This window comes from Typopeltis vanoorti, chromosome 11 (assembly GCF_054136105.1).
Source record: "Typopeltis vanoorti isolate ZY-2024b chromosome 11, IOZ_Tvanoo_1.0, whole genome shotgun sequence".
NCBI lineage: Eukaryota > Metazoa > Arthropoda > Arachnida > Uropygi > Thelyphonidae > Typopeltis > Typopeltis vanoorti.
The window spans coordinates 34,579,777-34,601,591 of record NC_143559.1 but is presented as its reverse complement, the minus strand read 5'-3'; the positions used below and the strand labels follow the sequence as shown (position 1 = coordinate 34,601,591).

Here is a 21,815-nt window from a genome sequence, read left to right as displayed (position 1 = left end):
GGGGAGAAGAATTAAATCCTTTTCATTACACAAGCTGGTCGAGAGAGAGAATCAGATCGAATTTAAAGATTTCCATAAGCATATTTTAACCCTAAACTTATAAATCACTCATGAAGATTTCTATACACTACGTAAGGGAACGAATGATAAAATAATGAATTATAATTCTCTTAGAGCCGACTCAGTCAGTACTGACGACACATTTTGGATGAAAATAACTGGGTTCAAATCCTGTCTATAACGCGTAGAATCTATATTGAATTTTCGCCGGAAAGCGAGCCAGCTAGTCTTAGCCAGTCTCATAGGGTGGCGACGGGCTTTTTTCTACTCGTTTTTCATGCGAAAAATAGGTAAACCTAGCAAAAGAACACATTCAATTAACAGGCGCAATACGCTGGTCTCACAGTCTTAACTACTTTGGTGTTCGTTCCAAAAACAAGAGCGTTTTTTAATCTCCAAATCTTGCCTTACATATCTATTTCCATCGATCAAGCCAATCTTTTACATTACCTTTAAATCTGTACCCTGCACTTGGCTCACTTACGTAGGATCCCATTCTTGTCAAATGACATCATTTATCGTCACGACAACAGTCGAATGTACAACCCGATATCGTTGACAGTATTTCATTGGACACTTTGTTTGTTTGCAGGATAAAAACCCAGCTTTCGGGGGCAAAGAGAAACTCTTCCACCCCTGTATAAGACCATCTAACTCACCTTTAGTGAAGCCATCGTCATTATTTTTCCTAGACGGGAGTCGAACCCAGATCTTGGAGATTATAATTTCAAATGATGATTATGTATTTATTTTATCACTCGTTATTAACTATAGTGCATAATAGCCTAAGAATTTTCATTGATAACAGTGTGCACAGGACACTAGCAATTCAAACCATTTCAATATGTTAATCATTTATCATAATTTAATTGTAATCTTTCGATGTGGAATATTTAAAGGTGCTTGGTGTATTTTATAAAAATATATTAAATTATTATAAAGTTTGAATAACAATTTATAAATAAAATATTATATTATTATTATTTCCTAGAAAATAATATATATATATACACGTTATGTACAATTTAAATATGTATATTGTGTTGAGTTCGAGTCTTTCATCATGGCCTCATAAGCATTAACAGTGGAACAGTCTCCAATTGGTAGAAACGTTTCTTTTTTATATATATATATATATTTTATTTTTGGCTAGATAAGTGAAGCAAAAATGCTTTTCATATTCCCCGTTATCGGTAGAAGAAAATGTATGGATGGGGTAATATAGAGCTATAAGCTCTGATCATGGCAGAATAGGTAGCGGCAATAGCCGAGCCTCAGTTAAAACTTCATTGGCTACAGCATTGCCATCCATTACCCTCCCTGGTACCGAATTTAGTCGCCTCGTACGACTTGCATGGGGTGATATGTAAGTGAAGCCCTCTCTAAAAATTAAGACGATCCCCGGACTACCCTCTACGAGTGGCCGAAAGACCGTCACTGAGCAGAACCGCTCATATTCCAGGAAAAAACATCCACCGACAAGGCTCCTCATGGGCCATGCCGGAGAACACCCTCCTCAGAGACTCAAAAGTCTCTCTGAGGGCAAACCCCCATCACCGGGAGCAAAAATTTCGGAAGAAACCTAAGAGAGCGAAACTCGTCCCATTTTAGTCGCCTCTTACGACATGCATGGGTTACTTATATAAGTAAAGCGCTCTCTAAAAATTAGGAGACGATCCCTAGACCACTCCATAGTGACCGAAAGACCGTCCAACTCAGCGTTGGCTCTCCACCACCGAACAGAATCGCTCATATTCCAGGGAAAAGCATCCACTGACAAAGCCCCTCACCGGGCCATGCCAGCGAGCACTTTCCCCGGAGACTCAAGATGCTCCCTCAATGCAAAAACCTTAAGAGAGCGAAACTCTCGAAGCTCTGCGTCCATTTTAGTCGCCTTTTACGACACGCATAGGTTGGGTCGGCGCTATTATTATCCAGGCCACCGCAAGGAGTCATCAACCATTTCATAATTTCTTATAATAGTCTTAAATGAATTTTGAAAGGTGTGAAATATATTTTTAAAATTATAGAAAAATCTTTAAGCCTTTTTAAAATTTTCCCAAGAAATTCAAAGTAAAATTTACTTTTCGTTATTATTTCTAAGAGAAATAAAATATATTGCTAAACCATGTAAGAGAATAGTATCCGAGTCACTTCTGCCTCGTACAAACTAATCAACATATACAGTATTCGACTTCCGGAAAACTCGCACTATTATCTCCATAAAATTTTCAAGAAAACAAAATTCATGGTATAAAGAAATTTATCGAATGTGTATATATCGCTTTGATGTATTATTCAAACAAAGGAGGGGGAGAATTAGAAAATAGCGTGACAACATATGCAAATGTATAGAAATAAAAGCCACACTGGAAGCAGCTGTTTGTTCAAACTTTGTGTATATGATCGTAAAATTTTATGAATTAATCCGTAGGTTCCATTATGAAGTAGGGAATTCGTGGACGATAGCACTTTTAATTAATAATTCTTACGGTAGCGAGTTATAGATTTACCTCCAGATGACGCGATTTAATTTGAGGAATGGCAGCAGTGCCGGCAAGAGGTTAAACTGGGTATTAAGTACAAATCCCTTTAAAACTGCATTGATTTGTTCCCCGAAATGAAGTTTACTCCTTGTACTGAATGAAACTAGAATAGGAAACTGTACAGGGTAGAATAACAGTCGCTTAGTCGAATTGCTACAAGGCTTGGTTGTTAATTCTTAATTGTATTAATTAATAGTACACGAATACCAAGACGTTAACGAATTCAGTACATTAGAAGCCATGATTAAATTGCAGTTAATTTCAATGAACCCATCACGTGCTACAGTATTGAAGAGTCGACTTCAACAATTAAAAAAAAAAAGAAAGAAATAGAGGGCGCTTGGAGTAAATGTAGCGAGACAGAATTTTTTCACACATTTATTCGTGTTAATAAAAATTATTTCTTTTAATCAAGAATATAATTATATAAATCTTTATTCCAATTAAGATTCTATTACAAAATTTGAATAGTTTATAGAATAGTTTTATTTAGCTTAAAATATTTGCTATTAATATTTGAAACCGATTATTTTATTTTTATTTTGTAGTTATATTTATTAAAATTCATTTATATTTATTTATTATTATTATGTATGGTTTGACACCATTAACAATATTAGGAATTGTCTTCCTTGGAAGCCCTCGTTACCAACACAAAAACTGCTCAATTCCTGTCGTGATAAACTCATTCCTTTTAAACCAAATTATCTTTCAACAGTAAAACAACAGTCATCAATAATACAAATAATACCAATGCTGCTACGTATAATCAACTTCACAAACATCACACTTGCACAAAATAGAGTTATTTATAGACAGTTCATCGAGTTTTTTTTTGGAGCTACAGGAAACATAAGGTACGCAAGGCTTTTCTTCATCTCCTCCCTACACAAAGAGGGTTTGCCCTGTCGATCTTGAGATATTTTATTTCACTAACACTGTTCGAACCATACATAAAGCATTGGCATCAGATCACCCATCTGGCAATCTAATTAAATACTTCATTGGATATTTCCTACCCTGTTTTGGGTCCACTGGCCACGCTGGACCATGTGCGGAGATGAGGCCAGAGTGGTATTATAAAGAGTGGTAAAACCCTAGAAAGATTTGTTACAGATGGGGTTCGGGTGATTCAGCTTAGCCTAAAGCAACTGCACCGGAAACTTTACGATTTCTTTGGTTTTGAGAAGTCTAATCTGGGCACGAAGGTCCTTTTTACGAACATCAAAAACAACTGGAGACCTGGATTTTTCACCTGGATTTGGCTTGGAGAATCACTTATGACCAACTCCGGATGAAACTAGTGAAATCACAATATCGTCCCCGACCTTGTGACCCCTTTTGCGAAGTATGCCATGCAATTGAAACTGTAGGGCACCTCTTCTATTAGTGCAGCGCATTTGGTGAAGGCTGGTTGAAGTGCTTAAGATCCAGTTGCCCACTTTCTCTGAGGTGGGACTATTGCAGTTCCCTCCCCTCCACATCGGTTAGAAAAAACAAAAAAACAGCAACTAAGTTTTTTCATCAATGTTCTAAAATATCACATATGGAAAATACATCAAGAACATCTCCTCTCTGAGGAAGCCAAAATCTACCATTGAATTAGCAACTGCTTCTCCACCAATCTGTCTTGATTCTGCCGCACGAAAGATACCTCTTGGGCGAAGAATGGTTCCTAAGGAGATTTTTTTTTGTCATTTTAGTCTTTCATTTCATTCAATGTAGGGGAAGGGGGGTTGGCCTGATCAAACCCGAGATGCGAAGGCCAACATCGTGGCGCTCCTGAGCCCTTTTAGGGCGGGATCTCCCTGGACAATTCTCCCCAATTTGGTCACTTGTTGTTTTATTGTTTTTATTCGTTTATTAGGATTTACAGGCTTTTATGCTTCTTATATTGGTTTTTATAGTATTTTTAATATTCTTTTAATCTGTTTACTCTTGTTAGGTTTTTAGTGGACTTTTCCTTTTTTGGGACTTTTCCTTTAATGTGTGAAAAGTCAAACAACCTCTTTCTCTCCTCTAACACTTTTTCACTCTATCTTTTTATCTTCCTCTCTCTCTCTCTCTCTCTGCTGAATCTCAGCGCCACTTATATGCTAAAAAAAAGCCAATCATGAGAGACTTGAACTAAAAAAAAAGTATTATATTTAATTTATACATTTATTAAAATTGCTTTTTATTTTATATTTATTATATTTACATTTTATTTTGTGTTTATTATATTTATATATCTGCAGTACACAAATACGTTACTAAGAATCATAACTCAAATGTGACTTGTATATTAAATTCTCTTTGTTTCTGTTTTTGGCCCAAGTGAATACCAAAAGCATTGTGGGATATTTTAGACCTATCCTGACATTCTTTAGAGATAATGAAATTCTCGAAGCCCAGTTAAAGCTGTAGTAGTAAATGAATATAATTAGTCACTCATGATTAATGAGCTACAACATCCATAAACAGATTATGTTACATAAAGCGAGCCTTTTCGTTTTATCACAAATGACACTTGGGGTCCAAATAGGCCAACTAACTGAGGCATAACAATTAGTTAACTATCACTGTAAGTGAAGCGCTTCGTTGATTATTCTAGATAAATATCTTGGAATAAAAGTTCGGTATGAAGCCTTTCTTAGATTAGTCCTGGAATAGTTACAGGTATGATGGATTTAAACCTCAAAAAGACTCCAAAATAATTCTTACTTTATACTTTAAAAAAAAGCAATGACTTTAAACTTAAAAAGATAAACAATGAGTTTAATTCTTGAAAAAGAAAATCATATTTAAAAATAAAAGGTGTATTTATAAATTTCATTAAACAATTTAAAACTTGAATTTTCTGGGAAAAAATTTCAGATATTTTAAATCTTATATAACTTATTTTTATATTATTTATTTTAAATATTATTTTATTGCGTACATTTGCAGAAACTTGATGCTTATATATTTACACTCAATCCTTCTTCCTAACTATATGGAATCTTCTTGTCATACTGACGGTGTAATTTTTCCATGTTATTGGCTGCAAATAACATTAATTTGAGTGGATAAGATGGAATTATATATCCTGTACGTGAAGCATTTCAATATTAGTCATTCTTTGGTTTTATTTGTTGCTGATACATAGGAGTGTCAAAATCCTTCTGACGAACCGTGCAGGGTTATCACTGAGAAGATGGAGACTGGCAAAGAAGATGCTGACTTTGGTAGCAAAATGAAAGGTAATTGAAAAGTTTATTTTTACATATTTTTAAATATAATTATTTTCATGGAAGATAAAATTCATTTACTGATAAAAAATTATGAGGAAATAAACTTTGGTATATTTGGAAATAAACAGTTTATGTTTAAGCACACCAAAATGTATTTCATATAACAGTGACCTTAAAGAAGGAACACCAACCATTGCCGGATTATAAGGTAAAAGCAACACTTAATATTTATACTTGAGTCGGCTAGGAAATTAATGTTAAAACTATTCTGCTATCAGCACTTCCCACTGCTATTGATCCATTACGAAACAAAACAGTAGAAACCTCCTTTGCAAAGTTACCTTAGCAACTGTGGTGATACGCATGGTGAATTTTCATTAACGTCCCTGGTTGCAAGCCACAATGCCCTATTATTGATAGAAAGGAGTCTTGCCTAAAAGCTTCGTGATTTACAACAACACATTGAAGCTGTTTCCTCTTACAGCGATATCTTTTGTTAGCTTAATAACGAGTCGGTTAGGTTACAAGAAAGGTGTAACAGGGGAGTCATAATCATCTCTCTAGAGCACACATTTGTCAAAGTGCGCACACTCAATCAACAAATTTTTGCTAAGACGAAAAAAATTTTCCTATTTACCGGCATTTAAGACTGAATGGAGTGACAAAGTACTGCTAAATAAGCATTTGAACTGTAACATTAGTTACGTTGAGAACGAATCGTGTAATTTATTTTAATTACATGCAAGGAATATTTGGAGTTACTTTTAAAGCAATAGTAGAACATTTAGAAGCCATAAATACCGGACAATGATTGAAACCTGTTTTATTCCCCCCCCCGCAGCACACTAATAGGAAAATGAACCTTGGTTACCTTGGACTAGATAAATTGTATCGGGGTGTGATTCCTCCCACGTCCCCTTACAATATCTGCTTTTTCTTTTCTTTTTTTTCTTTTTTGGAAAAACGCACTAAGAAACCAATAAAAAAAAAATCCCCGCTTCAAACAAGTTCCCCTAATATAAGCCAGAATCCACATCAAATGGGAAGAATTACAGTAAGAGATTTTTAACTAATATGACCAACTTGAAGGCCCAAACTTTGAATTCATATGTATGAGCCTTAAGTAGATTATATAGTGATAAAGAACCATGCTGCAAAATTTGATGGCCATCGGTCTAATTGTGCATATTTGTATCTTTAGATAGTATTGTTAACTACATCACTCTTTTCATCATTGTTGACTCTGGATGGTAACAATTAAACTCAAACTACATCACTCTTTTTCATTGCTGACTCTGGATCATTGTTTAGCTCTGACCATATAACTCCATTGTTGAATAGGAATATTGTTACTAACACTAATATTTGAAAAAGAAAAAAAAATCAGCCATCATTCGATGTATGCAATATTTCTACATTCTTCCTTAATTTGAAAACTAGTCGCAGGATATGAGTCCATTGCAGTGTTAATCATTTTATTCAAAAAATACAAACGAAACAAATCTCGCGAGCGTCGGGTATATCTAGGATATACATATGTATGAATTGTGCGTGGTAACTACTAATTCGTTACTTTTGTATATCTATTTATTCTACACTTCTGCAACATTCTGTAGAAACTATGTGCTTGTTTCTTCATGAAACAAGCTGTAAATATTAGAGATTTATTAGAGGGAAAAGTTAGGCTTGGGGCCGTCAATCAAACGCCCCTGCGTGCATCGTAGTTTGTACAGAATGTAGCGTGTTTATTTCGCACGCGTTTCCTGCAATGTCATAGAATGATCAGAGGAAGATTGGGGTGGTTACAATAAACATTTTTTTTTTCAGTCTGATTTTTCTGTCATATATGATTCATTAGTCATGTCAGGATAGTTCAAAGCCAACATATGAGGCTAAAGTCCAATGAGTCACTGAATATCAACATTAATTAAATATTTATTTTAGTATTAAGGGTAGTAATGATTCAGTTCCCTTTAACAATGGAGTTAATAGTATTGTTGATTTTCCATTATTGAGTATTTTTGTTTTTTGATATTGTTCCTTTCGATTGGCAAAAACGAAATGTTGTCTATGAGTACCTAACACACTTAATGTTTTTATTTTTTATTTTTAAGTCTGGAAGGTCTATTCAATCTATAAAATCCTTTTTAGTGTTTATCTTAACGTATTCCTGTCAAGCGCTTGGCCATTATGGCATAAAAAAGAGATGGAATCATTAAAAAGAAAATATGAAATATTCAAATAGTGACAGACTGTGGGTAGAAAGGCTTGTCTTGATGGGCAAACAAATGCCGGCAGTGATGGAAAAAATATCTTCATAAACATGCCGCAGGAACATCGTTACGAAGGAGTAAATAGGCCATCTGGAAGACAACAAGAACATCTTAACCCTTTTACAAGTAACGAAACAAAGCAGATGCTATCATTGGGGATTACTTTGTGCAATAAATAATGATAGAGTTACGGCGATGAACGTTATAGGATAAAGAGAGAACTTGTTATGGGCAGGTTTCATAAAGAGGTACGTCGCTTACCTACCAGAGGGAATAAATGGAAAGAAATGTAAGCCATCGGAGAAAAAAAGGCGAGGGAGGGGCGAATTAATCTTGTTTTTCCAGCTATTCAGAGAACTCAGATGGTTGGCATGTTTCAAAAGACCAAATCAATCATTAATTACAGACTCCCGAAATCATTTAATTTTCGATTTGTTAATATGACCCTGAAGAAGTTTCAACTATTGACGAAACAACTCTCAGAACAAAAAGAAGCCACTCTTGAAAAAAAAATGGTTAGAACTTTTTTTTTTAAGTTTATCATTACAAAATACAGGAAGGCCCTTCTTCCAACTAAATAAAATATTTAAAAAAAAAACCCTAGACGTCTAGTATTACATTTTTGTAAATATGCATCTTAGCAAACTTCTTATTGATACAGACTCTAAAACCTTTATATTCCAACTGCCTGTATTCATTTCCTTATTTAAACAACCCCCACTCCCTCGAAACCACTAAGCCAGCAGCTGCAACAACAACATGAAAAAGCAAATACGCCTTGAGGTAATCTGAGCGCTGCAACTCAAGATTTAGTTATTTGGGCTAATGAACAGTGCTACTGAGAGACAGAAAAAAGAAAAGCCTAAACATGGGCCTACAACATCGCTCCAAACACACACAAACAGTAAATAGGAGGATCAGTGAGCAAATAACGTCTGTACTTATGTAAGAGGATCAGGAAGAAAGATTACAAAGGTGAAACAAGAAAAAGAGCTTTTGTTAGGACCGAAAAACTTCTTTGGTATCCTTGAAGTTTAAAATCTTTGTTTATGTCACACTTCTTTTCGCCGCACCTCGCTATGTATATCCATAAACATACAACCAAAGTATATACAAATTTTCATAGACTTAGATGATTTTTTATTTATAATAGTTGGCCCAAATCGTGAAATTTCAAAATATGTGCATGTTTTATATACACGCAATGTAGAATCATATCAACATAGCTTGTTTCCCCTCCTTTTAGTTTCCTATATTTTCGTTCTAGTTGTAAATTATACTTTGTTTTAAATTGAAACAGAAATGCAGTAAATTAAGAGAGGTGGAAGAACAGCTAATTTACAGTCTGATTTATAATCACGTTCTAAGTTCTGATGTAATTTTCACCCTCCTCCAACAATGAATCGTTACAATTTTGCAGGCAACAATAGACTTCCAATAAAGAATGGATTTTACTTTTGATCGTTTATTGTTGAATCATTGAGTTATGTTTGTACAATTTCAAAGTTTGCTTTCAGTTTTGAATTTACAAATAAACGGATGGATTTAAAAATTTCGTTTAAATTTTTTGTTATCCCACCCCAGAATATTATAAATTAAGTTTTGCTCTTATTTTAATTTGTTTCAAAGTTTAATTTAAGGGACCATAGGCAGTTGGGGCATCCGATCATGTAAAATGTAGATCGAAGACCATGCAGATGCATGATGGGATTTTATACGAACAAATTCAACGTTACTGTAAAACCTTTGGGCATGTAAACAACTTAGAGTTGTTTACATGCCCAAATTAATTATAATACGTTTCGTATTATAATTAATACAACCAATTTCTAAAAATAACTTGGGAAAAGTTCATATAAATAATAGTGACAGTAATAATTTACTTTATATCTTAAAGGTGTGAATATTTTCCACAGTGTATCTCGAGCTGTAGCTAGCGAGAGATTTATGGTTTGACGCCAGAATATTTAACGATTGACTAGCTGTTTACCTTAAGCCATGTGTTCAATGATCGGTTTTCTTTTCCTGTACTGGAGGACTGACTATTCGTTAGGAGAAAGCCTACCTCGTCTGACTAACTCGTGTTCAATCGAAAAACCATTATAAACATTCGTGCCATGCTTCGACGGAAATCGAACCCAGGCCTTTCCATTCAAAGTGCTATGTTCTTAAAATGTACATATAGCAAGGGAAGAAATGTAGAGGGTCCATTAGACCTCACACACATAAACATATATATAAAGAATAGGAGCAGCCCTTCGTAGAATCGGTTGCATACAATACTTTTTATATCAGTAAGACTTGAATTTGTAATATGTTCTTGCGAAAATTATCGTGATGCTTATGGTCAAATTACGTTATTCGATAGAAAAACACTGTGGATGATTTAATATAAATTCGACTCTGCATAACATTTATGACAGGTCGACCTATTTTTGCTGATGTACTTTACATACATAATTTTGTTTGTGTTTATATATTAAAAGGGAGGATATTACGCATCCATATATATTTTATGGCCAAATATAAGAAAGAAAATTAGTTTTGAAAATCTACCAGAGAGCTTGTGAGAATATAATGCGCCACATAGAAATTGGCTTTGTATGTACTACTTACAAAGACACGAGCTCAGATGAGCTTTCTGATGAGAAGTAGTTTGAAAGAGCTGCAAGGCCACTTTAAACCTAATTTAAGTGCTAATAAAAGACGACCACATGGGCTCCTGGGTGGTAAATCTTGCGTCTTGTAAATAGTGAAATACAAGGCAACTCCGATGCTGAAGATTAAGTTCTCATAAGCTTTCCAGTAAATTTCAAAACTTTTAAGTTTTTTTTTATATTTGTCAATAAAATATGGACGGATCCATAATGGACTCCCTTTTAATACTTTATGTATTGAAGCCTTTCGACTGAATAATTTTTTAGAAATTGTTTTGTTTAATTTGTTAGGGCACATAACCCGAAAAAAACATCACACATTTTAAAAGCACCCTTAAATACCAAACTTCATTAAATCGTATTCAGCGAGTGCAAGGATATTAATATAATTTTAAACCTTTAGGACTTTTCAACTGAAGGTGGATTATTCGGTCTCGTACGGAGATGGCGGTTTCGTCTCGCAAGACAAGTATAATTTGTATAGTACTCTCAATATTTGTTCCGTTCTGGTAATTTTAGTGACCTAAATGATATTCGAGAGTACCTCTGTCCAAAAAAACAGTATTAAATTCAACAACTATGATTATGAATGAAGCTATTCCACTAGAATGATATTAGAAATCATCTTTTTATTGGAGCAATTCTGTGCTTGTTTCTATCAAGTAAGTCACTTCGCAAAGCGTACTTAAAATAGCTTTTTAAAGGCATGATGATGCAGAGGTGTAACGATAAATATTTCTACAATCTGTTTAGACAGATCTGGTCTTAAAAAGATTGAAAAATTTACGGAAACTACTGTAATGATAAAACAATGGTTACTCTCAATTTTCCGAGTAACTTTCTCTGTACATCAATGTCATGAAAAAGCCCTAATTTATTACTAGTACTGTCTGTATAATGGGATATTCTTTCTTAACTTTTCTTGCGAAGACGAAGAAACAGTTACAGGATCTTATATTCGATAAAGTGAAAAATAATCCTTCTTAAATTAGTTGATAAGTATGTAGCATCTTTGGCCTGAGAGTAGTTAATAAGATTTAGAAAACTGGACTCGGGATCTTAATTTGAAAGGAAGAAATCCTTCTTGAAAGACTTCTTCTTCTTTTAATAAAGGAAAAGTCCCTAAAGGGATCTCGGTCTTAAACATAAATTCAACCACATCTAGACGATCTGAAAATGAGCTCATAAATTATTTTTCGGTGTACAAAGGGAGTCGTAAATTAATTATGTTTAAAATAATCTTTAATTCTGTGTCTGGGAGAAGAAGTGGCGCCGGGAGACTTAAGAAAACTTGAATTATATAGCGACTGGGAATATTTAATGCAGAAAGCGTGTTAAATAATGACGTTTTAAAGATGCTCTCGGGTTTGGAAGCAAATAAATAAATAAAAAGTGGGGATTATAGGACAATGCATTCGCTCTTACCGAATAGGAATTATATTTGACAAATACAAAAACCACTTCAGCCAGAATGCTTCAAAAGTAATTTGGCAACTGTTAGGTATTTCGTCCTTATAAGGACTGGCTTAAAGGGCGAAGCAAGAATGCTTTTCATCTTCCCCGTTATCTGTAGAGGACAGTGTAGGGATAAGGTGTTATTGAGCTATTAAAGCTCTGATCATGGCAAGAGGGTAACAGCAATAGCCGAGCCTCGGTTAGACCTTCATTGCCTTCCAAGGGTATTAATCTAAATCTAAGTTCATTCCGATCCAGAGCCTAGGTATTTCGTATACAGGCCTTTTACTTTTATTCGTTAATTTAGATGTAGACAAATATTACTTTTTTTTAAATGATGTGATGCATAATAGCAAAATATTACTCCTAAATCATTAAAAAATCAAATTTTTATTGTTGTTATAAACATTATAAATAACTTTACACTATTATTATATACATTATAAATAAATTTACCTTGTTACAAATATTGGAAATCCATATTGTTACTGACTTGTCTACAAAGACTCTTATAGTCCCATCGAGTCAGGAAGCCAAAAACTTATAAATACGTTTATCATGAATTTTATTCTGCGGATATGAAATGAAACTGTCCTTCGCATAACAGGACTTACAGTGTCTCTATGAACGTCAATAATTTTGATAATTGCAGTTATGATACTAAAATCATTTACGGTAACATTGAAATGTTTTTTGTTACAGTAACTTGTAGCCAAAGATCTCCAATGAGATAATGTATCCTATTAAAAATAACGTTTAAAAAATACTTTTTTTCAAGCATGAATTTTTTTTCCTTTGAATTTTCTTTCTTTTTTTTTTTTTGAACTATGGGAACTCCGTCGATTGTTTACGGCAGCTACAGGGAGGTCATGTGATTTATCGCCTTTTAACCGCTTCATAAAAAATTCATTATGTAATCCGAAATTGTTTAAGTGATTTTATAACAAAAAAAAAAAGAAAGGAAAAAAAAGGAAAAGATACCGAATCAAACTGACAAAATAAGACTGTAACTGATATTAAACTCTTAACTGTTACGTCAGCATAAAAGATATTTCTGCGCATGCGTGGAGTGGAATAGTACTCGTTACTAACGAGGTTAGTCACAGCATTCTCATTATTTGTGGCAACATAAACGACTTGACTAAAGTAGATAATGATATCGTCTCTTCACTGCATGGTTTAGAAGTGTTTGGGTGACGCCAAATCACCAGGGGCTACAAAAGTCTTTAAGAACAGTAAACCAATAATGGAATTGATGAGCAATTTCTGATTAAGTCTTGCACGGCATTGTGGTCGTTTATTCTTGGTGTGTGTGTGTGTGTGTGTGTGTGTGTGTGTGTGTGTGTGTGTGTGTGTGTGTGTGTGTCTTAGGCAGTGCGTGTATATCGCGGACGTCTTTAGTATGTGTTGCATGGCTCGATGATGTGGAGAAAATAGGTTGTTTAACTCTTTGATGCTACTTTTATAAAACCCAAGAGCGTCGTAGGCAGCTGCAGCGATCGTTAAAGAGATTAGAGATTGCTTCCAAGCTAGTGGTTTGATGATGGTAGCAAAGCCTGGAATGGGTTAGAAGTGTTCAAATGCGAAGTGATCAACATGGGTGAAAACATAACGCAGGGGCAATAACAATCTTCAAACAGAAGCCAACAGCATGTTTGTAAAGATATCGTAAAGGAAACGCAAGTCTTTCATAGAAAACACCGCTGAGTGTGACTTACCTCTTTCTTACATAAAGGTTAGAAAAGCAGTATAAAGACACACCCATAATGATTTCTTTTTATTGAAACCAACCACCATTTCATGTACCACTGGGGAGCAGTTAGGACTTTAGCTGGAAATTTCCCTTGTAAAACCTTCACATATACATTAAACACTATCTAATACGGCCGAACGATTCGCAATCATTTTAAATGCAGCTAAAAATATATATTTTAGAAAACAGATTTATCATGTATCATTCTGCTCATTATTATTCCATGTCAGTTCATCTAATTTCTTTATACGCAATATAATAGTTAGCTTTTTTTTTCTTTTTTTTTTTTTTTTGGCCAGATGGGTGAAGCAAGAATGCTTTTCATATGCCCCGTTATTTGTAGAAGAAAAATGTATGGATGGGGTAATATAGGGCTATAAGCTCTGATCATGGCAGAATGATAACAGCAATAGCCGAACCTCAGTTAAAACTTCATTGGATACAGTATGGCCATCCATTACCCTCCCTGGGTACCCATTTTAGTCGCCTCGTACGACATGCATGTGTACATGCTACAGTGGGGAGGTATATAAGTAAAGCGCTCTCTAAAAATTAACACGATCCCTAGACCACTCCATAGTGGCCGAAAGATTGTCTAACTCAGCGTTGGCCCACTCGGTGACAGACTCACCCTACCACCGTGCAGAACGGCTCAAATCCCAGGATTTGAGCAGTTCTTTCTGAGGGGCCTTGTTCATTGACCAGGCCACTCATGGGCCACGCCGGAGAACACCCTCCCCAGAGACTCAAAATGCTCTCTCAGGGCAAACCCCCCAGAATCTAAGCCTCCCCCTCACCGGGAGCAAAATTCCGGAAGAAACCTGAGAGAGCGAAACTCAGCGTCCATTTCAGTCGCCTCTTAGGACATGCATGGATTGCAGCGGCGCAATTCTTGGCCCGGCCACCATATGAGATGTAGTTACCTAATGGGTACAGTATTTTCTCTTAGTAATAATTATTAATATAATTTTATGGCTTATTAGACTAAATCAATTTTTTTCTACATTAAAAATTATTATTTTAATTTAATTTTGAATTATTAAAATTTACATTCATAAAATGAAACATTTTATTAACAAGAACTATTAAATATATTAAATACAGTATAAATATAATAATACATTTTTATGTCGTACTGTTTAGTTATTTAAAAATATATTTCATTATATTCATTATAACGTACTAATTATAAATATCATTTTACGAAGTATTACTAGAATTTAAATTTATCAAAATATTTTGTTAGACTTCAGGACGATGGTTTTAAACTTTTTTTATAGAAAATTTTTATTTTTCAAAAAATATTAATGCATTTCCCCTTACCCTTTTTAACAAAACGATATTGACTGTTGGTTTCTTAGCATGTATTTTATTCTAGTAAAACTGATACGTTGTTACCGTTTTTTTTTTTTCATAGTACACAGTTATACTTCAAACTAAAGTAAAAGTGAAATAGCACAGAAAGATATTTATTTAAAAAAAGTACAGGTTGTCTTACAAGGTGTTTAATGTTATGTTATATTATATTACTTATATTAAAATAAGTGGAGAGATATAAAGTAGATGCAGGCATTGTTCTCGAAAACCTTTATAATATTTAATGTAAGATGGCGACGCAATCAATGTCAGTGTATTCGCAAAAAAAAAGAAGAGTAAAATAACATAAAATTTCATTAGTGCATTAAAATTAAATATTTATATAAAATATAAAATAAACTATATAATAAATATCAATAATTAAAAAAAATTTCAAAAATTTTATTAAAATTACAAAAAATGTTTTCGTAAAGGATATATTTTATTTATTAATATATTTTTATGTATAAATTTTTATATAAGTTGATTTATAAATTTTTATACATATATAAATATACTGTATATCGTTTTTAACAAAACGATATTATATTATTGCAAGTAAAACTAATACGGGGTGCTTAAGGGTCAAAGCTGTATAACTGAGAGAAGATCTCCACATAGCCTGGAAAGGAATGCGGAGAACCGACCAGGGCTTCTGACCTAATGTCCAATCCTCATCTTCTCGTGGTGCACCCTGTTGGGTATCTACTTGGATACTGAACGAACGAGGATGGGCTGGCAATTTGGGATTTAGCCGACCAAATTGTATTCTTATTAGCTTAAACCAATATACAAAATGATGGTACAACATGACAAAATTTCATGCCGGCTGGGGCTTCGCCCGGTTAAACAAGGTCCCCGTTGTTTTCACCAGGGAACCAGAGCGAACAGCGAAAAGTCAACTACTGGAACAAATCGGAAAACATCAATTCTACATCACCAGAGTTAAAGATCGGTACTATCAACATAAGACGCCTGAATGGCAAAGAAATGGAGCTAGCTGAGGAATTAGATACGTAAGAGATCGACATAATAGGGGTGACTGAAAGAAAAAAAAAACTGGTGAGATGTTTCTGAGCAATAAATACAAAGTGTTATATTCAGGCAATGACAATCAAGGAAAAGAAGGAGTAGCCATAGTATTCAACACAAAATACGAGGCTAATCTTCTTGAATGGCAGGCAGTCTCAAGTAGAGTGATGTTGAGGATTTAGAGAAAGCAACTGACACAGTGAAAAAGGAAAAGTTGGTCCTTGTTGGGGATCTAAATAATAGAGCAGGAAATGATTGTCAGACATACAAAAATATTTTGGGAAAATTTGGAGGAAAGAGCAAAGCTAATAATAATGGCAAATACCTGTTGGATTTCTACTCAGGACATGGACTTGTTATTACTAACACCATGTTCCAACATAAAAATGTGCACAAATTCACATGGAGAGAAGAGGCAAGGAATAAGAAAAGTCTCATTGACTATGTTATTGTTGACAGTGATGTTTTCTCCCTGGTGCAGGACACCGGAGTGTACAGAGGATTTGAAATTGGAAGTGATCACTATTTAGTCTTGAGCAGGATAAAATTGAATTTCACATTGAAAAGAATAACATGTAAGAAAGTTTTAAAGCGAATAAAAGTTGAGCATCTCTCAGATGTGAACTGTAGACTAAAATACACAAAGATTATTGAAGAGAAAATGAAAGATTTTGAGAACAGGAACCAAACCTTGGAGACTCAGTGGCAAGCCTTGAAGAAAACCCTGATTGATTCAGCCAGAGAGGCATGTGGTGAGGTTGTCTGCAAGGATAGAAAAATCAGAACTCCATGGTGGACACAGGAAGTTAAAGAGGCAGTGAAGGAAAAGAAGAAAGCATATCAAAAGTTCCTGGCAGATATGTCAGCTTGTGCTCTTAGAGAATATAGAGACAAATGTAAGAATGCTAAAGAGTGTGTAAAACTAGCTAAACAAAAATCATGGGAGGACTTTGGCAAGAACATAGAAAATAAATATCAAGAAGGTGGCAAAATATTCTGGAGGTTGTTGAAGAAGCTTAGGAATGGAGGAAAGAGTGCTGTAAAAGGAGTTGGAGATGATAAAGGTGACATGAAAACGGGAGAAAAAGATATCCTTGAAGTATGGAGTAATTACTTCGAGAAATTGCTAAATGAAACATGCAGTGATAGCACAGTGGTAAAAAAAGACTCAACAGGCATACAGTCAGGAATACATATCCATACTTGAAGTAGAAAAAGCCATCAAAAGCTTGAAATGTGGAAAGGCAGCAGGAGTAAATGATATTCGACCAGAAATTCTGAAGTATGGTGGTATAAAAGTCTTACAGTGGCTGCACTGCATTGTTCAGAAGGCCTGGACAGAGGGACGAATTCCCGATGATTGGAGTCGAGCTCTCATAGTACCCATATATAAAAGGGGAAATAAAACTGAATGTGAGAATTACAGAGGTATTTCCCTACTGAGTGTTCCTGGTAAGATCTATGCCAGTATACTTGAGAAACGGTTGAGAAGAATTGTGGAAGAAAAGCTTGATGAAGAACAAGCTGGATTCAGGCCAAATAGGGGCTGTCAGGATCAGATCTTCTCTTTACGACAAATAGTTGAGAAAGCATGAGAATATAACAAAGATCTGTATTTAAGTTTTGTCGATTTGGAAAAGGCATATGACAAGGTGCCAAGAGAGAAGCTATTCAATACGCTTCAGTTATATGGTGTCAATGGGGCATTATATCAAGCAATACTTAGTCTTTATTTGAGTTGTAAGTCAGCAGTTAAAATTGAAGGAAGTACAGGAAGATGGTTTAATGTTAAATCTGGTGTGAGACAGGGATGTACATTATCCCCTCTGTTATTCATAATCTATATGGATCACATTATGAAGGAAAGTAGTATTAAACATGATATCAAAATTGGAGATGTTAATGTCAGCTCTTTGCTTTATGCGGATGATGTTATACTTCTAAATAAATCCGCTAGAAGTCTGCAAGATTCTCTGACTAAATTGAATAACTGTTGTAATAGATATAGCATGAAGGTCAGCAATAAAAAGACAAAGACAATGAAAATAGGCAGAATCACTGAAAATATCAACTGTATTGTGAACGGAGAACCTGTGGAACAAGTGATACATTTCAGCTACTTAGGCACGATTTTTAGTGAAGATGGTAAATTAAATATGGAAATAGACAACAGAATCAACAAAGCTGGTATGATAAGAAGCCAATTGAATAAATTCATATGGAATAAGAGAGAAATTAGTCGGAACACTAAATTAGTTGTATACAAGGCAGTGTTCAAACCAGTTTTAACTTATGGATCTGAGAACTGGGTCAGAAGTAAAACACTTGACCAAAGACTAGAGACTGCATATATGAGAGTCCTGAGAAAGATTATAGGTGTGAACAGATGGCATCAATGGCAATATCATATTAAAAACGAGGATATTAGGAAAAAACTTGACATTGTCAGCATCCAGGAATGGTGGTATGGTCACTTAAACAGAATGGGAGAGGAAAGATTAGCAAAACAAGTGTTCTCTGCCAGGTTGGCAGGGAAAAAACCCAGGGGAAGATCAAGGTATAGGTTGATTGATACGGTACAAAGTGCCTTAGACGATAGAAATATAAGATCTGATAATATTGGAGTCTTGTCATTTAACAGACTGATTTGGAGGAAAATTGTAGGTAGGAAGTTAGTAATGATGTAAATTTTTCATGTAGTACTGTCATATCCTGTACACCCCTTGAGGGTACATCAGGAATTTGATGATAATGATGTAAAACTAATACGGTAAAAAAACGGTAATAACTCCCGTTTTTTTTCCATAGTACAGTTCTACTTCAAACTAAAGTAAAAGTGAAATAGCACACAAAGATATTTATTTAAAAAAAAGTATTAAAAAACCACACTATATCATTAGTGTGGTTTATGTTGCTATCAACCAGTGCAATATAATAAATATTTTGATCTCCCCGCTTTCAATCACGTATCTCTCTCTCTCCCTTCTGAAAACTGCTTAATTTTTAGACGAGCCCTAGTTACGTAAAAAAAAAATAATAATGAATGTAGTTTTGCGTTCTACATCCTTTAAAAGTCTCGCTATAAGAACGTAAATGTTCTGTTTTGCTTGTGAATCCTGGAATGTTAAAACTTACCTCTGACTCATAACTTGTTTGTACGTAAGAGGGCGGAGTCGCACACATGCGATGCTAAAAATACCTGAACGAGAAATACAGATGAAATAAATAACGCCCGAGGAAGAGAGAATTTAGTTAGTGACATTGAAAACCTAACAAGGTTATTACAGAAATAGACTGAATTCTCGGGGTGGGTGCCAGCAAGGGTGAAAGGTAACCAACCTAGTTTCTTACGATAATGACTGAAATCATAAAGTAACTTAAAATGTATGTAGTCAGTAAGTTTATAAAATCTCTTCTACGTACATACAATCAGCATCAGTAATCATAAAAATGAGGCAAAATGATACGCATTCTAGAAAAAAATCCAGAAACGATGTATTTGGATTGTTACGCAATAGTACCTTAAGATATTTTGTCATTTTATAGAAAATTTATATTATTTTTATGAAATAATAGTGTATCTTAATTTTATTTTAAGTTTTTAAATATTCTTATCTTTTCTAAATATCTTGAATCTTTCTCATACACCTTTTAACTGTTGTACAACACAGTGCAGTATTACATTAATAAATGAGTTGGGACTAGAACTAATTGGCATGAAAGAAGAATCGCGGACTTATGCTCTATTCAGGGTGACCACCACTAGTACTTTCGTACTAGATCTAGTTATTTTTATAACTTTTTAGTGTTCTAGTACGTTCGCCAACAGATCCAGTACTTTTTCCCTTTCGAATGACATATGAGTTTAATATTTTTCTCTTCTCCCACCTCCCCATATGTCACATTCAGTGACACAAGAATATGATTTCTCTTTTTTCCCTCCCCCTCTCACTGTTCCCTAGTCTTCTCCCCCGATCCCGTACTCGCGCAATTCGAACTGGCATTAGCCAATGAAAATATATTCTTCGCTGTTCAAACACTTTTCGCGCGTTATAAGATGTCCAGTTTTTTTATTAACAAAAACGTGTTTAATTCCTCATCGAAAATATTATTTAGATTTTCCTTTTAAACATGGACAAGTGGCAAGAAAAACTTTCTAAATTTAAATTTGATTCTAAATCTCAGGGGAAAACGTGTAGTGCATCAGTCAGTAAAGGACATAAACGAGCCATTGCAAGTGAAGATCTCAATGCCAGCCCTTCCCACTCACAAGAAACCACTTCTGACACAGGTAATTCAGATAAAAGAGAAAGTGATAATAGTTACGATTCAGGTTTACAAGGGTCATCTAAAAAGATGAAAAAAATCATATAAGCAAAAATTCAAAGAAGAATAGTGGTTGGAGGATCCCTTTCTTAAATCCTAAATTTATTAAGGTAAAAGTAAAGGACACACCGCTTAATGTAAATGTTGTGATATAAGCAAGCATTAATGGTAGCAAATGTCTATTGATTCATTATGCAAACACTCCAAAACACTAGCAGAAATGTAGAATCTAAAAGAAGCACATCAGGTATAATGTCGTTGTTTAAATCAAGTTCCAAATACCAGTCGGAAAAATAAATTAAAGACGCAGAATTAAGATTATGTTCATATGATGCAGACAGGCCCCTTCCGTACCGGGGTGCAAAGGATGCAATGAACCCGGGCGGCATGATTTAGGGGGTATAATCGAAAACGTCCATAAAAAATAGGGAATAAATAATACACTGAACTGTTTGTGCACATTTGTCACTTTCGAATGTGAGGGATTTCAGTGAGGGGCTGAGTCACTGGGTAGTTAAATAGTTAAATAAATGGTACGAACTTCAGCACAACTTATTTTAATCTCAGCACACTGAACAAACATTCCAGGAGTTTCTTGAGTTTTCTTCTTGATGGACCTGTGTTTCATTCAGGATTTCTCCATGAGTGCAGGTCACAAAGATGCCTCCAACGATCTCGATCTTGAGCCTCTCTCTTCCATGTTATCCCCATATATTTCATTAGTGGATCTTCTCATCTTGTAGGTGGTTTTTCTGGGTTTTCTCTTTATTCTTGGTTGCCAGTTGAATATTCTATATGTCCATCTGTTATTCCTGAGTCTGGCTATGTGATCTTCCCATCTCATCCTGCTTTACATATACTGCAGTTACCACATATTTTATGCCTGATCTCTTTCTTAGTTCCGTGTTTCTAACATTCTGTGTTTCTAACATTCTAACATTTCTAAGTTCCGTGTTTCTTATCGTGTTCCATGTTACATTATAGGAGTATGTTTGTTTATTATATAAAAACAAGTTCTTTTTTTTTACTATTTGTGTTTTTCTTTATTTTAACATACATTCCTCTTAATGTGCAGTATAATAAAATGATTCGTAACGTGTTATTGTACTTTAGGATTCTTTAATTTTTAATGGAAAGGGGGGGGG

At 34.6% G+C, this 21,815-nt stretch overlaps 1 protein-coding gene across 2 annotated transcripts in view; it reads left to right on the top strand.

Moving 5' to 3' along the window:
* LOC150101430 (testis-expressed protein 47-like) overlaps window positions 1–21,815 on the top strand; it is a 360,248-nt gene that overhangs the window by 14,542 nt on the left and 323,891 nt on the right. For both annotated transcript variants that reach the window (XM_090400904.1, XM_090400903.1), the window contains exon 2: window positions 5,734–5,827. The gene's annotated coding sequence lies outside the window, so the exon portion shown is untranslated. The remainder of the gene's footprint in view (window positions 1–5,733; window positions 5,828–21,815) is intronic.